Source organism: Hemitrygon akajei, chromosome 22 (genome assembly GCF_048418815.1).
Source record: "Hemitrygon akajei chromosome 22, sHemAka1.3, whole genome shotgun sequence".
NCBI classification, from domain to species: domain Eukaryota; kingdom Metazoa; phylum Chordata; class Chondrichthyes; order Myliobatiformes; family Dasyatidae; genus Hemitrygon; species Hemitrygon akajei.
Genome location: NC_133145.1, coordinates 31,159,530 through 31,172,836, shown reverse-complemented (window position 1 = coordinate 31,172,836; position 13,307 = coordinate 31,159,530). Strand labels below are relative to the sequence as shown.

The following is a 13,307-nucleotide window of genomic DNA, read 5'->3' as shown; positions in this document are numbered from 1 at the left end:
CTGTGAAAGAATATTCAAGCTGGTAACATCAGTTACAGAATTTGGTAAATTCTTTTGAATTTGCATGTGAGGTTCCAAACAGTTTGTAATCTCCCTATTATAACTCTTAGCACAATCCACTTGATTAAACAATGCTTTGAGAGGACTTTTGCTCCAGTAGTGACTCATTTGTTTACTTCATGCTGTAAGAATTTTTGGATGAAATGTATGAATTTAACTGGAGCTGTTAGTTTATTGATTCCTTTCTTGGTCAATGCTATATTAGATCAATCAGTCAGTTAGTATGTTGAACAGCTCCCACTACACAGTTCATGACAATCATTCATGGAGATTTAGGGGAGTTCAGGTATGTTTTATTTAATGTTCTCTTTCAAAAGATGTGGGTGTCAGTGAAAAGATTTAAAGTTCAAAGTACATTTATTATCAAAGTATGTATGCAGTATACAATTCTGAGATTTGTCTTCTTCACAGATAGCTATGAAACAAAGTACAATGGAATCCATTCAAAGAAAAAGATCAAAGCCACCTCACCACACACACAAAAAAAATCGAACAAAAATCGAGCAAAGGCACAGGACACAAAATCGAAAGGCATATTTCAGTTCAGTTCAGTGCTGATTATCTGCAGGCTGCCCCGATTCAATTTCCCCAAACTAGCAACAAAAAAAAAGTGACCAGAAGCTAGAAAACAGTATTAAATTCCGATACCTAATTCCCTTGAAGAGTTCTGAGTTGTCAGCTTCGATCGTTGGAATCTGTGCCTTGTGTTGTTCTGTGGTGTTGTTAGGTTACCATGCCACTGTTTTGGCCCAGTGGTGACTATATTATCTTTATCAAGAGTCAAGGATCAACTTTATTCGCAAAATACAGTATAGTTACATGTGATGTGTTGTAGTGACATGCAACTGAAAACAACATTCAACAATTGTAAGAATGAAGAATTATATAAAAATATAAACTTGGAGGTTAAAGTATGGATATGGAATAGTACGTGCATGAATACATAAACACGGTTATGTAGTTACATTGTAAAGAGTGGTTTAAAGTGTTTGCAGTGCAGTGACTGAGGTAATAGAGAGAGCTGGGGTGGCTAATTAGAATGGTTGATCAGATTAACTGCCTGGCGTTAATCACAACCTCGACAGTAGGGAAGGCAGAACAGTGACTATACTACCGGAGGTGCTTAAGGAGAGCTAATCTGCCCAAAAGTTGCTGGCCAGATTTTATCAATTTGCAATCATCATCATCATCATCAGGTGCCATGCCCAGTTTGGGCTTTGACTGCCATGGCCCACACACTGCTGTTTCAGGTCAAGTGGATCAATTCACTGGTATTCATTTCCAGTTCTCTGGCTGCTGTCTCCATCATCATTTGTCTTTGCCTTCCTCATGCTTTCTTCCCTTCAGTCTTCCCCGTAATTACCACGGATTCTAACTCCTCTTTCCTAATTACATGTCCAATGAGGTTACGTTGCCTTTTCATGTACTCATACATTATTTCTCTTTTTGTGCTTGCTCTGTTCATGACATCCTCATTAGATCTTTGTTTCATCCATGATATTCTATGCATCCTCCTCAAAAACCACATCTCTGCTGCTTCAATTTGTTTCCTCATGTTACCAGATATTTTCCAACATTCTGAGCCATATAACATAACTGGATAAACGTAACATTTCAGTACTCTGAGGTGGGTTGTCATGCCTAGTTTAGTGTTGGTCAGTATACTCTTCATACTCGTAAAGGTGTTTTGCCATCCTTATTCTTCTTTTGATGTCCATGTTGCACCTGCCATCTGATGTCATCCAGCTTCCTAAGTAGCAAAAGTTCTGTACTTGTTTTATGTCTTCCCCATTTATTCTCAGCCTGCAGATAGGATTCTCCTTCTTTTTGGATATTACCATACATCCTGATTTTTTGCAATTGATAGATAGACCCAATTTTGCACTTTCTTCAACAACTATATCAATTAAGTTTTGTAGTTCTTCCTCCATACTTGCAATTAATACAGTATCATCCGCATATCTGAAATTATTTATGTTTTCACCACCAACTTTGATTCCCAAGATGTCTCTTATTTTTTGTAATATTGTTTCGCTGTACGCATTAAACAAATCAGGGGAGAAAACAAATCTTGTCTAACGCCTCTCTTGATTTTCATAAACTGACTCACTTCTCCATCTATCCTTACAGTGGCAGTTTATTTCCAGTACAGATTTCTGATTAGGCAGAGGTCTTTTGAAGCTAGATCTAGAGTTCCCTGTAATATTTCAAATAAGTTATTGTGCTTCACTTTATCAAATGCTTTTGTGTAGTCGATAAAACAAACGAACACATTTTTTTGCACTTGAATAACTCGTTCTGATGGCATCCTTAACATCAATATCACGTTTCATGTACCTTTGTCTTTCACAAAACCAGATTGTTCTTTACCTGTTTCAGCTTGTATCTTACTTTTAGCTCTTGTCATCAAAATTCTTAGAAGTATCTGGGTGATATGACTCATTAAACTTATGGTCCTATTTAATTCGCATTTTATTGCTCCAGGTGTCTTGGGAAGAGTGATAAATACTGATTTTTTCATATCTTCTGGTAGTATTCCAGTCTCATAAATATCATTGATTAAATCAGTAAGTTTTTCAATTCCATAATCTTCAAGGATGATAATTTGTTCTATTACTAATTCATCAGGACCTGCTGCCTTTCCTTTGTTCATCTTATTTATTGCATTACAAACATCATACTTAAAAATATTTGGGCCTTCAATGTTCTTCTTAATTTCCGTTTTTTTCTTCTCGATCGTCTTCAAACAATTCCTGAATATACTCAATCCATCTGTTCATAATCTCATCTTTTTCCATGATAATGGTACCGTCCTTTGCTCTCAACCATCCACCTGAAGAACAGAGGAGATTTTTTTCAGTGATATTCTTGATCTGTTGATGTAACCTTTTTGGATCAGTAATAGGGACTCTTTCAAGTTGCTCACGTTCCTGGTTTAACCATTCTTCTTTGGCATTTTGACATAAGCTTTTATGTGCAGTAGGGAGCAAGTTGACATACAGGATGACAGTGATGGCTTAGAACATCATGGGAACTCAGCTACCAGACCTGGAGACAATCTACAACTTTTGATGCCTTTGGGGTGCTCGCAAAATCATTAAAGACCCTTCCTGTCCTGGACACTGTCTGTTCAATCTCCTGCCATTTGGTAGAAGATGCAGAAGCATCTTAGCCAAGACAGTAAGACTGAAAAACAGCTTCTTCCAAAGGCTGTTGTGCAGCTGATTAATGCTACACCCCTGCTTGCCAATGGCCTTTCAGTGTAATGGACTATCATAGTCACTTGAGGGATTTCTTTTTTAAATTAAGCTGTATCTCACACATTGTAAATATCTGTTTTGCATGGACTGAAGTAGCACCGCAACCTCGTTGTATTGAGCAATGACAATAATGTTTTATTCTGGGGGGAAAAGATTTTAAGGATAGCGTGAAGTTTTTGTTTTAATAGCCTTTTGGTGTTTTCAAGAGGGAAATTTCAGAAAAGACAGCTTGCTGGGTGGGTAGTGTCCACAATGATTTTTCCTGCCTGCTTATTTGTCCTGGATGTGTACATACACAAACTTTAATCACTATCTGAGGAATTGTAAATGCAGCTGAATGCAATGCAATCATAAATCAACATGCCCATTTCTGACCTTGCAATACCACAAAGGTGATTGATAAAAGGTGCTTTCAAGCTAGAACATTGCTCCAAGGTATTCATGCAACAGTCTGAGATTACAAGTCTTAAGACACTGAAGACATCACTAAATTTCACTCTCACCAAGGATGCCTGTTCATCCTGCTTCCCATAGACTCTCAATTTCAATTGTTTTAAACACACTTCTTGTACTAAAGTGGGAAGTTACTTGAATTTAATATATATTAAATTCATGTCAAAGTGATTACAGGAGGAGTTATTAAATTTGAATAATTTCTTAAACTAAATGAATGAATATTAGAACAGCTATTTTCCACTACTACTTCTCAATGACACCACTTTATCAGATTTCATGGACTAATTTCCACACTTTTAATAAAAACCTGTCATTCAAAATGTGTTGAAGTTACTAAGTTAGCGTTAAAGAAATATGGCTCTAATCATGTAATTTTACCCTTTGCCTGAGAAGATCAGTACAAACTGTGGAGTCGTTTCCCAGAAAGAAGGAGCAGGTAGAGGCAGGATATGCAGCCATTACTAGTATCACCCATTTTGATGAGCCGCTTTCTTTCTGGCGCTACCACCCCAGCCCTAATGATTGGGACATTCACTTGAACCATGGCTTATCTATTTCAACTGTCAAAAATGCTGCTTTGAAATAGTTACTTACTTTCATTGTAAATTTAAACAATGGCATAGTGATATGCAGTGCCTTGTACATTGGAATAATTAATTTTTTTAAATCTTTAATTTTGTTGTGGCAGTTTATTTTTCTCCAGGAGAAAGAACAGAAAGTGTATGCAGCAGTATGATACATAAAAATTGAAAATTATCTTACTTTATGGCATTGAGGAAAGCAAAGTCAAAGTAAATTTTTCATTTACAAATTATAAGCCAAGGTTTAGTAGAGATATTCATAAGATAGAAAATTGTTTATTGTCATTCTTCAGTATACAAGTGTAAAGGAGAACAAAGTGATTGTTACTTGGGATCTGATGCAGCATTAAGAACACTAAAGCTTTGCAACTCAAAATTCTGCCTAGAGCCCATCTGAATCCAGATCATCTCTCAAAATTTAAGCTGGGGATTTCTCCAATGTGTTCTAAATGTAAAGTAAATACTGGAACTTTCACCCACTGTTTTTGGACTTGTCCCAAACTTCAGGCATACTGGAGTGATATTTTGGGTGAAATGGAAAAGATTCTGAAGATGGAGCTTGAACTGGTCCCAGTATCTTTTCTCTTAGGCTTACCCAGCAGTCGTATTATTAATGCACATCAGAAAAAAACTTTTTAACATCCTGACTTTTTGTGCGAGGAAGAACATTTTACTTTTTTGGATATCCGATAAGGCCCCTGGACTTTCTGGTTGGCGTAAATTAATCATGGAATACATTCCTCTAGACTTTCTGACATATATGGTACACTCAAAACCAAATAGTTTTCATAAAACATGGCAACTTTTTCTGCAGTATGTAGATGTAAACCTATCTGCTATACTAATAAGGGCTTTTGTATAGGATGTTGTGGTGATGTCTGTATTTTGATGGAAGTGTTCTGATAGCTGATATCTGTGATGGGAAGAAATGTAAATGTAAATGTATCTGGAAATTGAAAGTTTTGTTTTGCTGAGCAAAAAAAAAGAAAAATAAAATTTAAAAAAACACAATAAGCATAAATAACACAATAAAAAACAGCAAATATAAATATGAAAGCAATCCAATAAAACACAATATACTAGATATACATCGACTGACTGTATGTACGTAAAGTGAGGCTAGGTGAAGTGTATGTAGTGGTGGGTCAATGGGTGGAAATGTGGATCTGTCTGACAGCTTCAGGGTAGTAACAGGTTTTCAGTCTGATGTCCTAGCATGAATGTTGTGTATTCCCTTCCCTGATGCAAGTGGTACAAACAGTCCTTAAGCAGGGTGGGTAGGATCCTTCATGATATTACTGGCCTTTTTCTGGCATGCTTCTATACATAGTGAATAGCTCCTGATGGTGGGTAGGCTGGTGCCAGTGATTTGTTTGGCAGTATTAACTACCTGTTGCAGAATTCTCCTGTTCACTGCAATGCAGTCTTTGTACCGCACAGCGGAGAGCATCCTAACAGCATGCTAGGATGTTATCCACTGTACATCCATAGAGGGTTATTGGTGTGCAAAGACCAGCTTTCTTCAGCCTCATCAGAATGAAGAGGTGTTGGTGAGCTTTCTTGTATTCTGTATACATGAGAGATTGTGCAAGGAGTGCACTCCTAGGAGTGTGAAACTGCTCGCTGCTGTGCTGCCGATGTGAAGAGAGGTATGAACGGTACGGGTTTTCTTGAAGTTGACAACCTTCTCCTTTGTCTTGTTGACATTGAGGAAGAGGTTATTAATAATGTATAATTAAGAAATACTGTTTAGTGAATGGATAATTTAATGTTTTATTGTTTGGATGGAAATTCTATTTCACCAAATGATATCATAAAAACAGAAAAATGACTGAGCTAAATGTTAGCAGATAAACAGATATTTCATGCACAATATAGAGTAGATGCATGTTCTCAAAATTAGCTTCCTCTAGCTCATTAGAATGCACCTGATATTGAATAAAAATACTCTCTCATTTGCTAACCAAGTTTTTGTGATGAAATGAAAAATTGATGAACATTTATTATGTTTGCAGAACACACACAAAAGCAAAGAAAATTACATGTACAGTAGATGCAAACATTGAACCTCAGACTAGCTTTGAGCTGTTATAATTTGTGACTGCAAACTAGAATATCTATGTGACATAACCTCCTATCAGATTAACACCCTTGCACATTTAGAACTATTTATACCACAGATATGTTCATGATGGTATTTTATGATGTCAACATTCAAGTTCAAAGTTGTTGCTGAACTTAGAGCAACACCACCCTCTAATCTTCCTTGAGATGTTCAGATGATAATGTGCTAACATGGGCAATGCATTCTTCACTTAAATCTAGCATAAAGGAGACCACATAATCTCTACATATGCCACGTTTGCAATTCCACAAAATAATAATGGGTTTTTGTCTAAACTTTTAGGATAAGACTGAGTTTTCTGGTTGGTAGGTTCTCTATTGATAAAGCAATTACATGGGCTATAAGTGCTGGAGAGTGAAGGAAAGGTAGAGGATTCAGGCAAAAAAATGAGATATATGTCAAAAAATATAGCAATATTGATGCTTTCAAAATGTTTCATATTGTTATTTTAATAACACATTCATATGACCATATTGATTTTTAGTTTTGTTTCATATTATAAACAAAAACTAGATTCTAAACTCCAGGATATGAAGAATGGTGGAAAATCTGATATTTAGTGCTTATAGCTTCTGCTATTTCACTTCATGAAATTTTGAGAGCAATACTGGGATTTTTGCGCATGTCAACTTCAATAGGGAAACCCATGAAACCTTATCTATATGAATGAAATTGAGATTGCACAAACACATGGAATTACACTTTTTTGAAAACTCATTCCACTGCAAAAAAGTCTGCGAATATTGTGTTCATTCACATTATGTCTATCAAGACTGCGATCACAAACCCTTCCTAGTAAATCATCTTGCTGTAAAAAAATAGCTTCATCTATACATACTCTGTGTACTGTAAGCTGTATGGGTCCTAATGCCCTTCCCTTGGACAACATCGGTGGCATGGAGAGGGGAGACTTGCAGCTTGGGCAACTGCCGGTCTTCCATAAAAAAAACCTTGCCCAGACTTGTGCCCTGGAAACTTTCCAAGGTGCAAATCCATGGTCTATCGAGGCTAACGGAGGCCTACTACTGTAATTTTTCCAAAGGACTCTTTCAAAATAAAAGCATTTTTAAAATAATAAAATATAAAGTTAATTAAGTTCAAAAGTTCAAAGTAAGTTTATTATTGATGTACATATAAGTCACCATATACAACCCTGAGACTCATTTTCTTGAGACATTCACAGTAAATACAAAGAAACAATACGACGGATAAACACTCTGTGCAAAAGACAACAGACTACGTAGATACAAAAAATAACTATAATAATAAATATGCAATAAATATCAAGAACGTGAGATGAAAAGTCTTTAAGAGTGAGTCCATAGGTTGTGTTCAGTTCAGTATCGCAATGTTCAGTGGTAACCGCTAATTTTGGACCCAGTGCATATTGTCCAGGTCTTTCCAATGTTGTCCTCCCAAGTTTTACCTTAAGTTTTCAACTAATACTTTAAAAGAATTGTTATTTTCTACTTAGTTATTTAGATTATTCTACTCAGTTAACTAATACAGTATATACAATCTACAAAAGGCTGAAAGAGATGTTTCTTCAAGTGTGGGTCTACATTTCCCGAAGTGATTGTATGGCTTTGTCCTAATAATTAATAACAACATAAAAATAGGAGAAGGTGATAGTAATCTCAACAGAAGTTCCAGTGAATATGAATGTACGGTTGAGAACAAAGGGAATTTAATTTCATGTTTTATTTCTGCCCACCTGCACAGAATTGCTCATTTTCTCTGCTTTAGCAACATATTAACAAAGTCAAGGATTCTGAAATTATTAAACCAGGCAGACAAAACGATTCCAGATGTTTATTCATCTTGTTACTCCTTGTTCAGCTCCCATCCTTGCTAAATTTTCAATGTAAACTCTCAAGGAAATATTCTCTGAAAATTAATAATTTTTTCACAACATCCTTAAATAGTGTTAATTACTCCATATAATGTTCTCATCTCAGATATACTCACCAAAAGAGGTTAACAGCTCATTCATTGCTTAGAAAACCTTGCTGTACACAAAACAGCAGCTGTCTTTACCAACATGATAAAAGTTGCTTCACAACACAATTACCATAGTTTACAGCCTCAAGGTGCATTATATACAAGACACAGGAAAGATTACATATGAACATATAAAAAGCCATGTTGTATGTGTTAGCAGAGGCGTCTGAAAGCTGGTTGAAATTAGGGATTTTTAAAGATGTGAAAAGGGGGTAGGTTTAAGCTGATTAAATGACTGAAGGCTATTTCACTAACATAGGAGTAAAGACACAAGTCGATACAAACACAAAATTAATGGAAGACTAAAACACACCAGGAAGATAATAAGACTGGAGCAGTTTGCAGAAGAAGGAGGAAAACAGCAATTACATCCAGGATATGACAGTGGCTATATTTCACTAGGAGTTTGAAGAGAATTGGTATCTCACCAAAGTCACTCGCAAATTTCTACAGATGTACCATGAAGAGCATTTTGAATGGTTGCGTCACCATCTGGTATGGAGGGGCCACTGCACACAATTGGGAAAAGCTGCAGAAAGATGTAAAGTTAGCCAACTCCATCATGGACACTAGCCTCCCCAGCTTCTAGGACATCTTCAAAAGGTAAAGCAGATTCTTTCCCTCTCCCATCACATTTCTGAATGAACCATGGACCAGTATCTTTTTTTTTGCTCTCTTTTTGCACTACAGTACTTATTTAATTTAAATTTTCTCTTATTATCTATATTTCATATTGTAGATTTTATTGTCATGTATTGCAATGTTTTGCTGCCACAAAACAACAAATTTTGCATCATAAGTGAGTGATATTAAACTTGATTCTGATTCTGAATTTAACTTGTTATGTTACAGACAGGAAAACAATACAGAGAATGTGATGAAGAGTGAATAAGCTATGGTCATGGCAAACTGTAACAGTAAATGAGCATTTAAAATGCTGAAGCTTCTACAGGAGGATGGGAGAAATTTGCCCTCTGATGAAATTATGTAAATTTCCTCTCTGAATGCATAACGTTTTTTACACGTTAAGCAAATGAACTAATAGGAAAATGGCAAAAATTGCCTCCTTCCTGAATATCCAAATTCATTTAAATTTAACCCACTTTGATTCTGCACGTTATGATAAATATGAACTTTGAGTAGCACACAATTCTACTGGGAATTGCTGTGGCATTTGTTTTTATGGCTATATATTTTGTGCTGTATTCCCTGTTGCTCTAATGAGTGATGATGCCTCTTTTGTAATCTCAGTTAGTCTGCTGGTTTTTTTGTGTTTCATCTCAGCTAGTTTGCATTTGCATTCTCTGCTATATTTCATTGCACATTTCATTACTTATAAATGGGCTATGAATTTGAAATAGTGGTTAATTATTTTACTTTACTGTCATCCTCATATTATGTGCATCTGTTCTTTGCCGAAGCTTCAGATTTCCCATGGTGCTCAATAATTACTTAATAGCAGGCATGCTGAAAAAGCTGTCTCTGCCTTTCCTTTCTTCCCCTTTTGAATCTCTTCCCTTGTACACTGGGTCAACCACAAACCTTTATCTTAGCAGTCAGCTGAGAATTGATAGAAAATGCTGACAGAAAATGATTGAGGGAGTTAGTAGATTTGAATATAGAATGAAAATGTTCCTGATCTGATTTTCTTTGAAAGATGAAGAACACCTAACTGTCTATATGTAAAACCTGTTTCTAAAATATGCTACTTGAAGAATGATCTATTGGAATAGATTGGAAAGGACAAATCGATGACATTATATCAGATTGAAGATAAATGGGAAATACTTTTTATCTTAAATACAAGAAATTCTGCAGATCCTAATCCAAAGTAACTTACACAACATGCTGGAGAAATCAGCAGATCAGACAGCAACTTTGGAGAGGAATAAACGGTTGACATTTTGGGCTAGGACCCTTCATCAGGAAATATCTCCTACCTTTCCTGCACTGCTGGAGATTCAAATTTCCTCCTATACATGATTCATGAACACAGTTCCTGGAGGTGTTAATCTATTCTTCAACATCTAACCACGTCCCTTTGGTGTCCTCAAGCAAACTCTTTCTCTCATTGCCAAGGAAAACTATTTCTCTCTGAATCCTCACTACTGAGTAACATACCCAGAAATAAGTCCTTGTCATTAACTGATGGATTCCATGGTTCCTTCTTTTGCTTTCCAGCACCAAGCACTTTCAGCTTTTTTTTAAATACTGAACTGAAATCAGTTCATGTCCGTCATAGTTGACCTACTGATGCAAGTTTGTAACCAATGAGGAAATCATGTTAATATATTAGCTTTACTGAGAGACCACTAATGGTCTGTTGCCCATGATGGCATGAGTTTCCTCCTGATGCTCGTGTTTCCTTCCACATCTCTAACATATACAGTTAGGGTTAGTGAATAGTGGACATTCTATGTTGGTGCTGGAAGTGTGGTAACTCCCCCAGCACAATCCTCGGACAAAAAACAACACAATTCACTGGATGTTTCAATGTACATTTGACAAATAAATTAAGCTAATCTTTAAAGGCTAATAAACCTAATCTTTATGCCCTGACATTTTATTTCCCATTAGCCAATAACTTGCCTCTACTCTGTTCCACTCCCCATACAACACAAAATCCAACTCTTAGGAAAGGAATAAAGCATGTGTGAAGAAAACTAAAGATAGGTTTCCCCAACATTAAATAGTTGGTTAAATACAGCACTACATTTCTGGGATCTATGGAGTAATTGAACAGCACTGTTATGTTTTGCTCCCATGGGTAAACAATATGATTGTCTGCTGATATCGCAGATGAACAATGTGATTGCTTAATACCAACACAGGTGAGCAATGTAATTGTCTAATGATATGACAGCTAAAAAATTTAATTGGCTCAATAAACCACAGGTGAACAATTCATTTGTCTTGTTATAAAATCAGTGAGTAATGCAATTGTTTAATGGTGCTGCAGGTTTAAAAATGCAATTACTGCATATTGGGAGTGTTAACTTTCTTCTTCAATCATCCATGTCTTTCCATGAAATTGCAATGTAACAATGGATAAATAAAACGAGCATTTGCCTATCGTAATTCATTTATCAGTATAAATTCCAGAAGAAGTGGTAGAGGCAGGTTCGATTTTGTCATTGAAAAAAAAATTGGATAGGTATATGGACAGGAAAGGATTGAGTGCAGGTAGGTGGGACTAGGTGAGAGTAAGCATTTGGCACGGACTAGAAGGGCTGAGATGGCCTGTTTCCATGCTGTAGTTGTTATATGGTTATATGTTATATATAGTAAGAACAGAAAGAAAATTTCAAGTTCAAAATGTTTTCTGATTCGCAATGATTTTGTTATTGATATTAGAATATAATTACCGGCAATCCAGTAAATATATATACTTTAATTTATCTGTCAGTTACAGTATTCATTTCTTTATATCTACGCTTTTCTTTCTGTAGTCTTCTGCACTTCTGTACACCAGCAAGGATAAAGCTACCATCAAAGCATCCTTATTGAATGGAGGCAGTTAATTTTCAATTAAAAGCAGTGTTAGCGCAACAAGGTATTTAAAAACCCCACCTCATATATAGTACATAAACATACACTCACACACATTCATACCACGCTGAATTTCTGAATTCCATCAAAAAGAATCCTTTGCTGCTCCCACCAACGGCCCACGTACATTAAAGTTTGCATTAACTAACTACATACAGATATGAAAATATTTCTCTGTAAGCAATGTTCCCTCTAATCTGTAATGGACTGTGTGCACAAGAATCTTGTGCTGTGCAGTTTTTTGCCCAGTGACAACAACATGTGTGCACTGAATAACAGTGTAAGTAAGCCAGGTCTAAAATCTGCAGGCAAATCATCGCAAATTCCATGTTGCCAACACTGTCCGCATCAGAAACCAGAAAAGGAAATGTGATTGTGTACAATCATGAAATATTCTTTACATGCCAATGAGGTAGAAGGTGATAACCTTTGGTGTGCTAGTAGCAAAAGATGTGTGTGCACGCACACACATCTTAGAGGAAACATTGTCTGTAAATGGTCAGCTATTTACAAAGAAATTCATTTATACGTACATTTAAAAGTTTATTTAAACATTTATTGAGTTGTCTTCACCATCAGCTACACACTAGCATCCTGTTCCTTAGCATAGGTCTCATAACTATAGATAACATACATGAGAATAACCAGATTATTTTCATCTTTTCTGCTTCTTACGATGCCATATCTTAATTCCCCTGCCCTCACCTTCTTACATCTTGACACTTGAATCTGAATCTTATTTTCTTTCTTGCTGTCCTTCTTAAAGTTAAAAAGTCATTTCCACCAGCTTTCCCTTTGTGAATTGTTCCCAATGTCCACATTAAGCCATCACAGTTTGACACACTATACTGAGCCATTAATAGAAAGACTGCACCAAAGGTGACATCTCTTATTGGATCTTTGGAACTTTTGGAAAACTTCTTTCTCACTGTACAATTCTCCCTCAAGGTATGAGCCCAATCTGAGCTTAATTCAGCCCATTTCATAACTCCAAGCAAACATCTTGCAGATACAAAGCTCTTTCTCCAGATCCACGATGTAGCCCCCCCCCACCCCACCCTTTAGAATCAGAGAGTAACAGAGCAATAGATAGAGGCCCTTTAGCTCTATGAGTCCATGCTGACTATGGTGACTACCCAGCTAGTTCAAAGTTTCTGCACTTCAAAGGTTCAAAGTTCCAATTTAATGTCAGAGAAATGTATACAATATACCTCCTGAAATACATTTTCTTTACAACCTTGGCCGTTGCCTCTAATCCCTGCCTCTCCACTTACT

General features: G+C 36.2%; 1 long non-coding RNA gene across 1 annotated transcript; it reads left to right on the top strand.

Moving 5' to 3' along the window:
• The first annotated feature begins 291 nt into the window (after window positions 1–291).
• Window positions 292–11,485, top strand: LOC140714874 (uncharacterized). The gene is made up of 3 exons (XR_012096012.1): window positions 292–346; window positions 8,937–9,086; window positions 9,336–11,485. It is a non-coding gene; the product is annotated as an uncharacterized lncRNA (long non-coding RNA).
• Window positions 11,486–13,307: the final 1,822 nt, after the last annotated feature.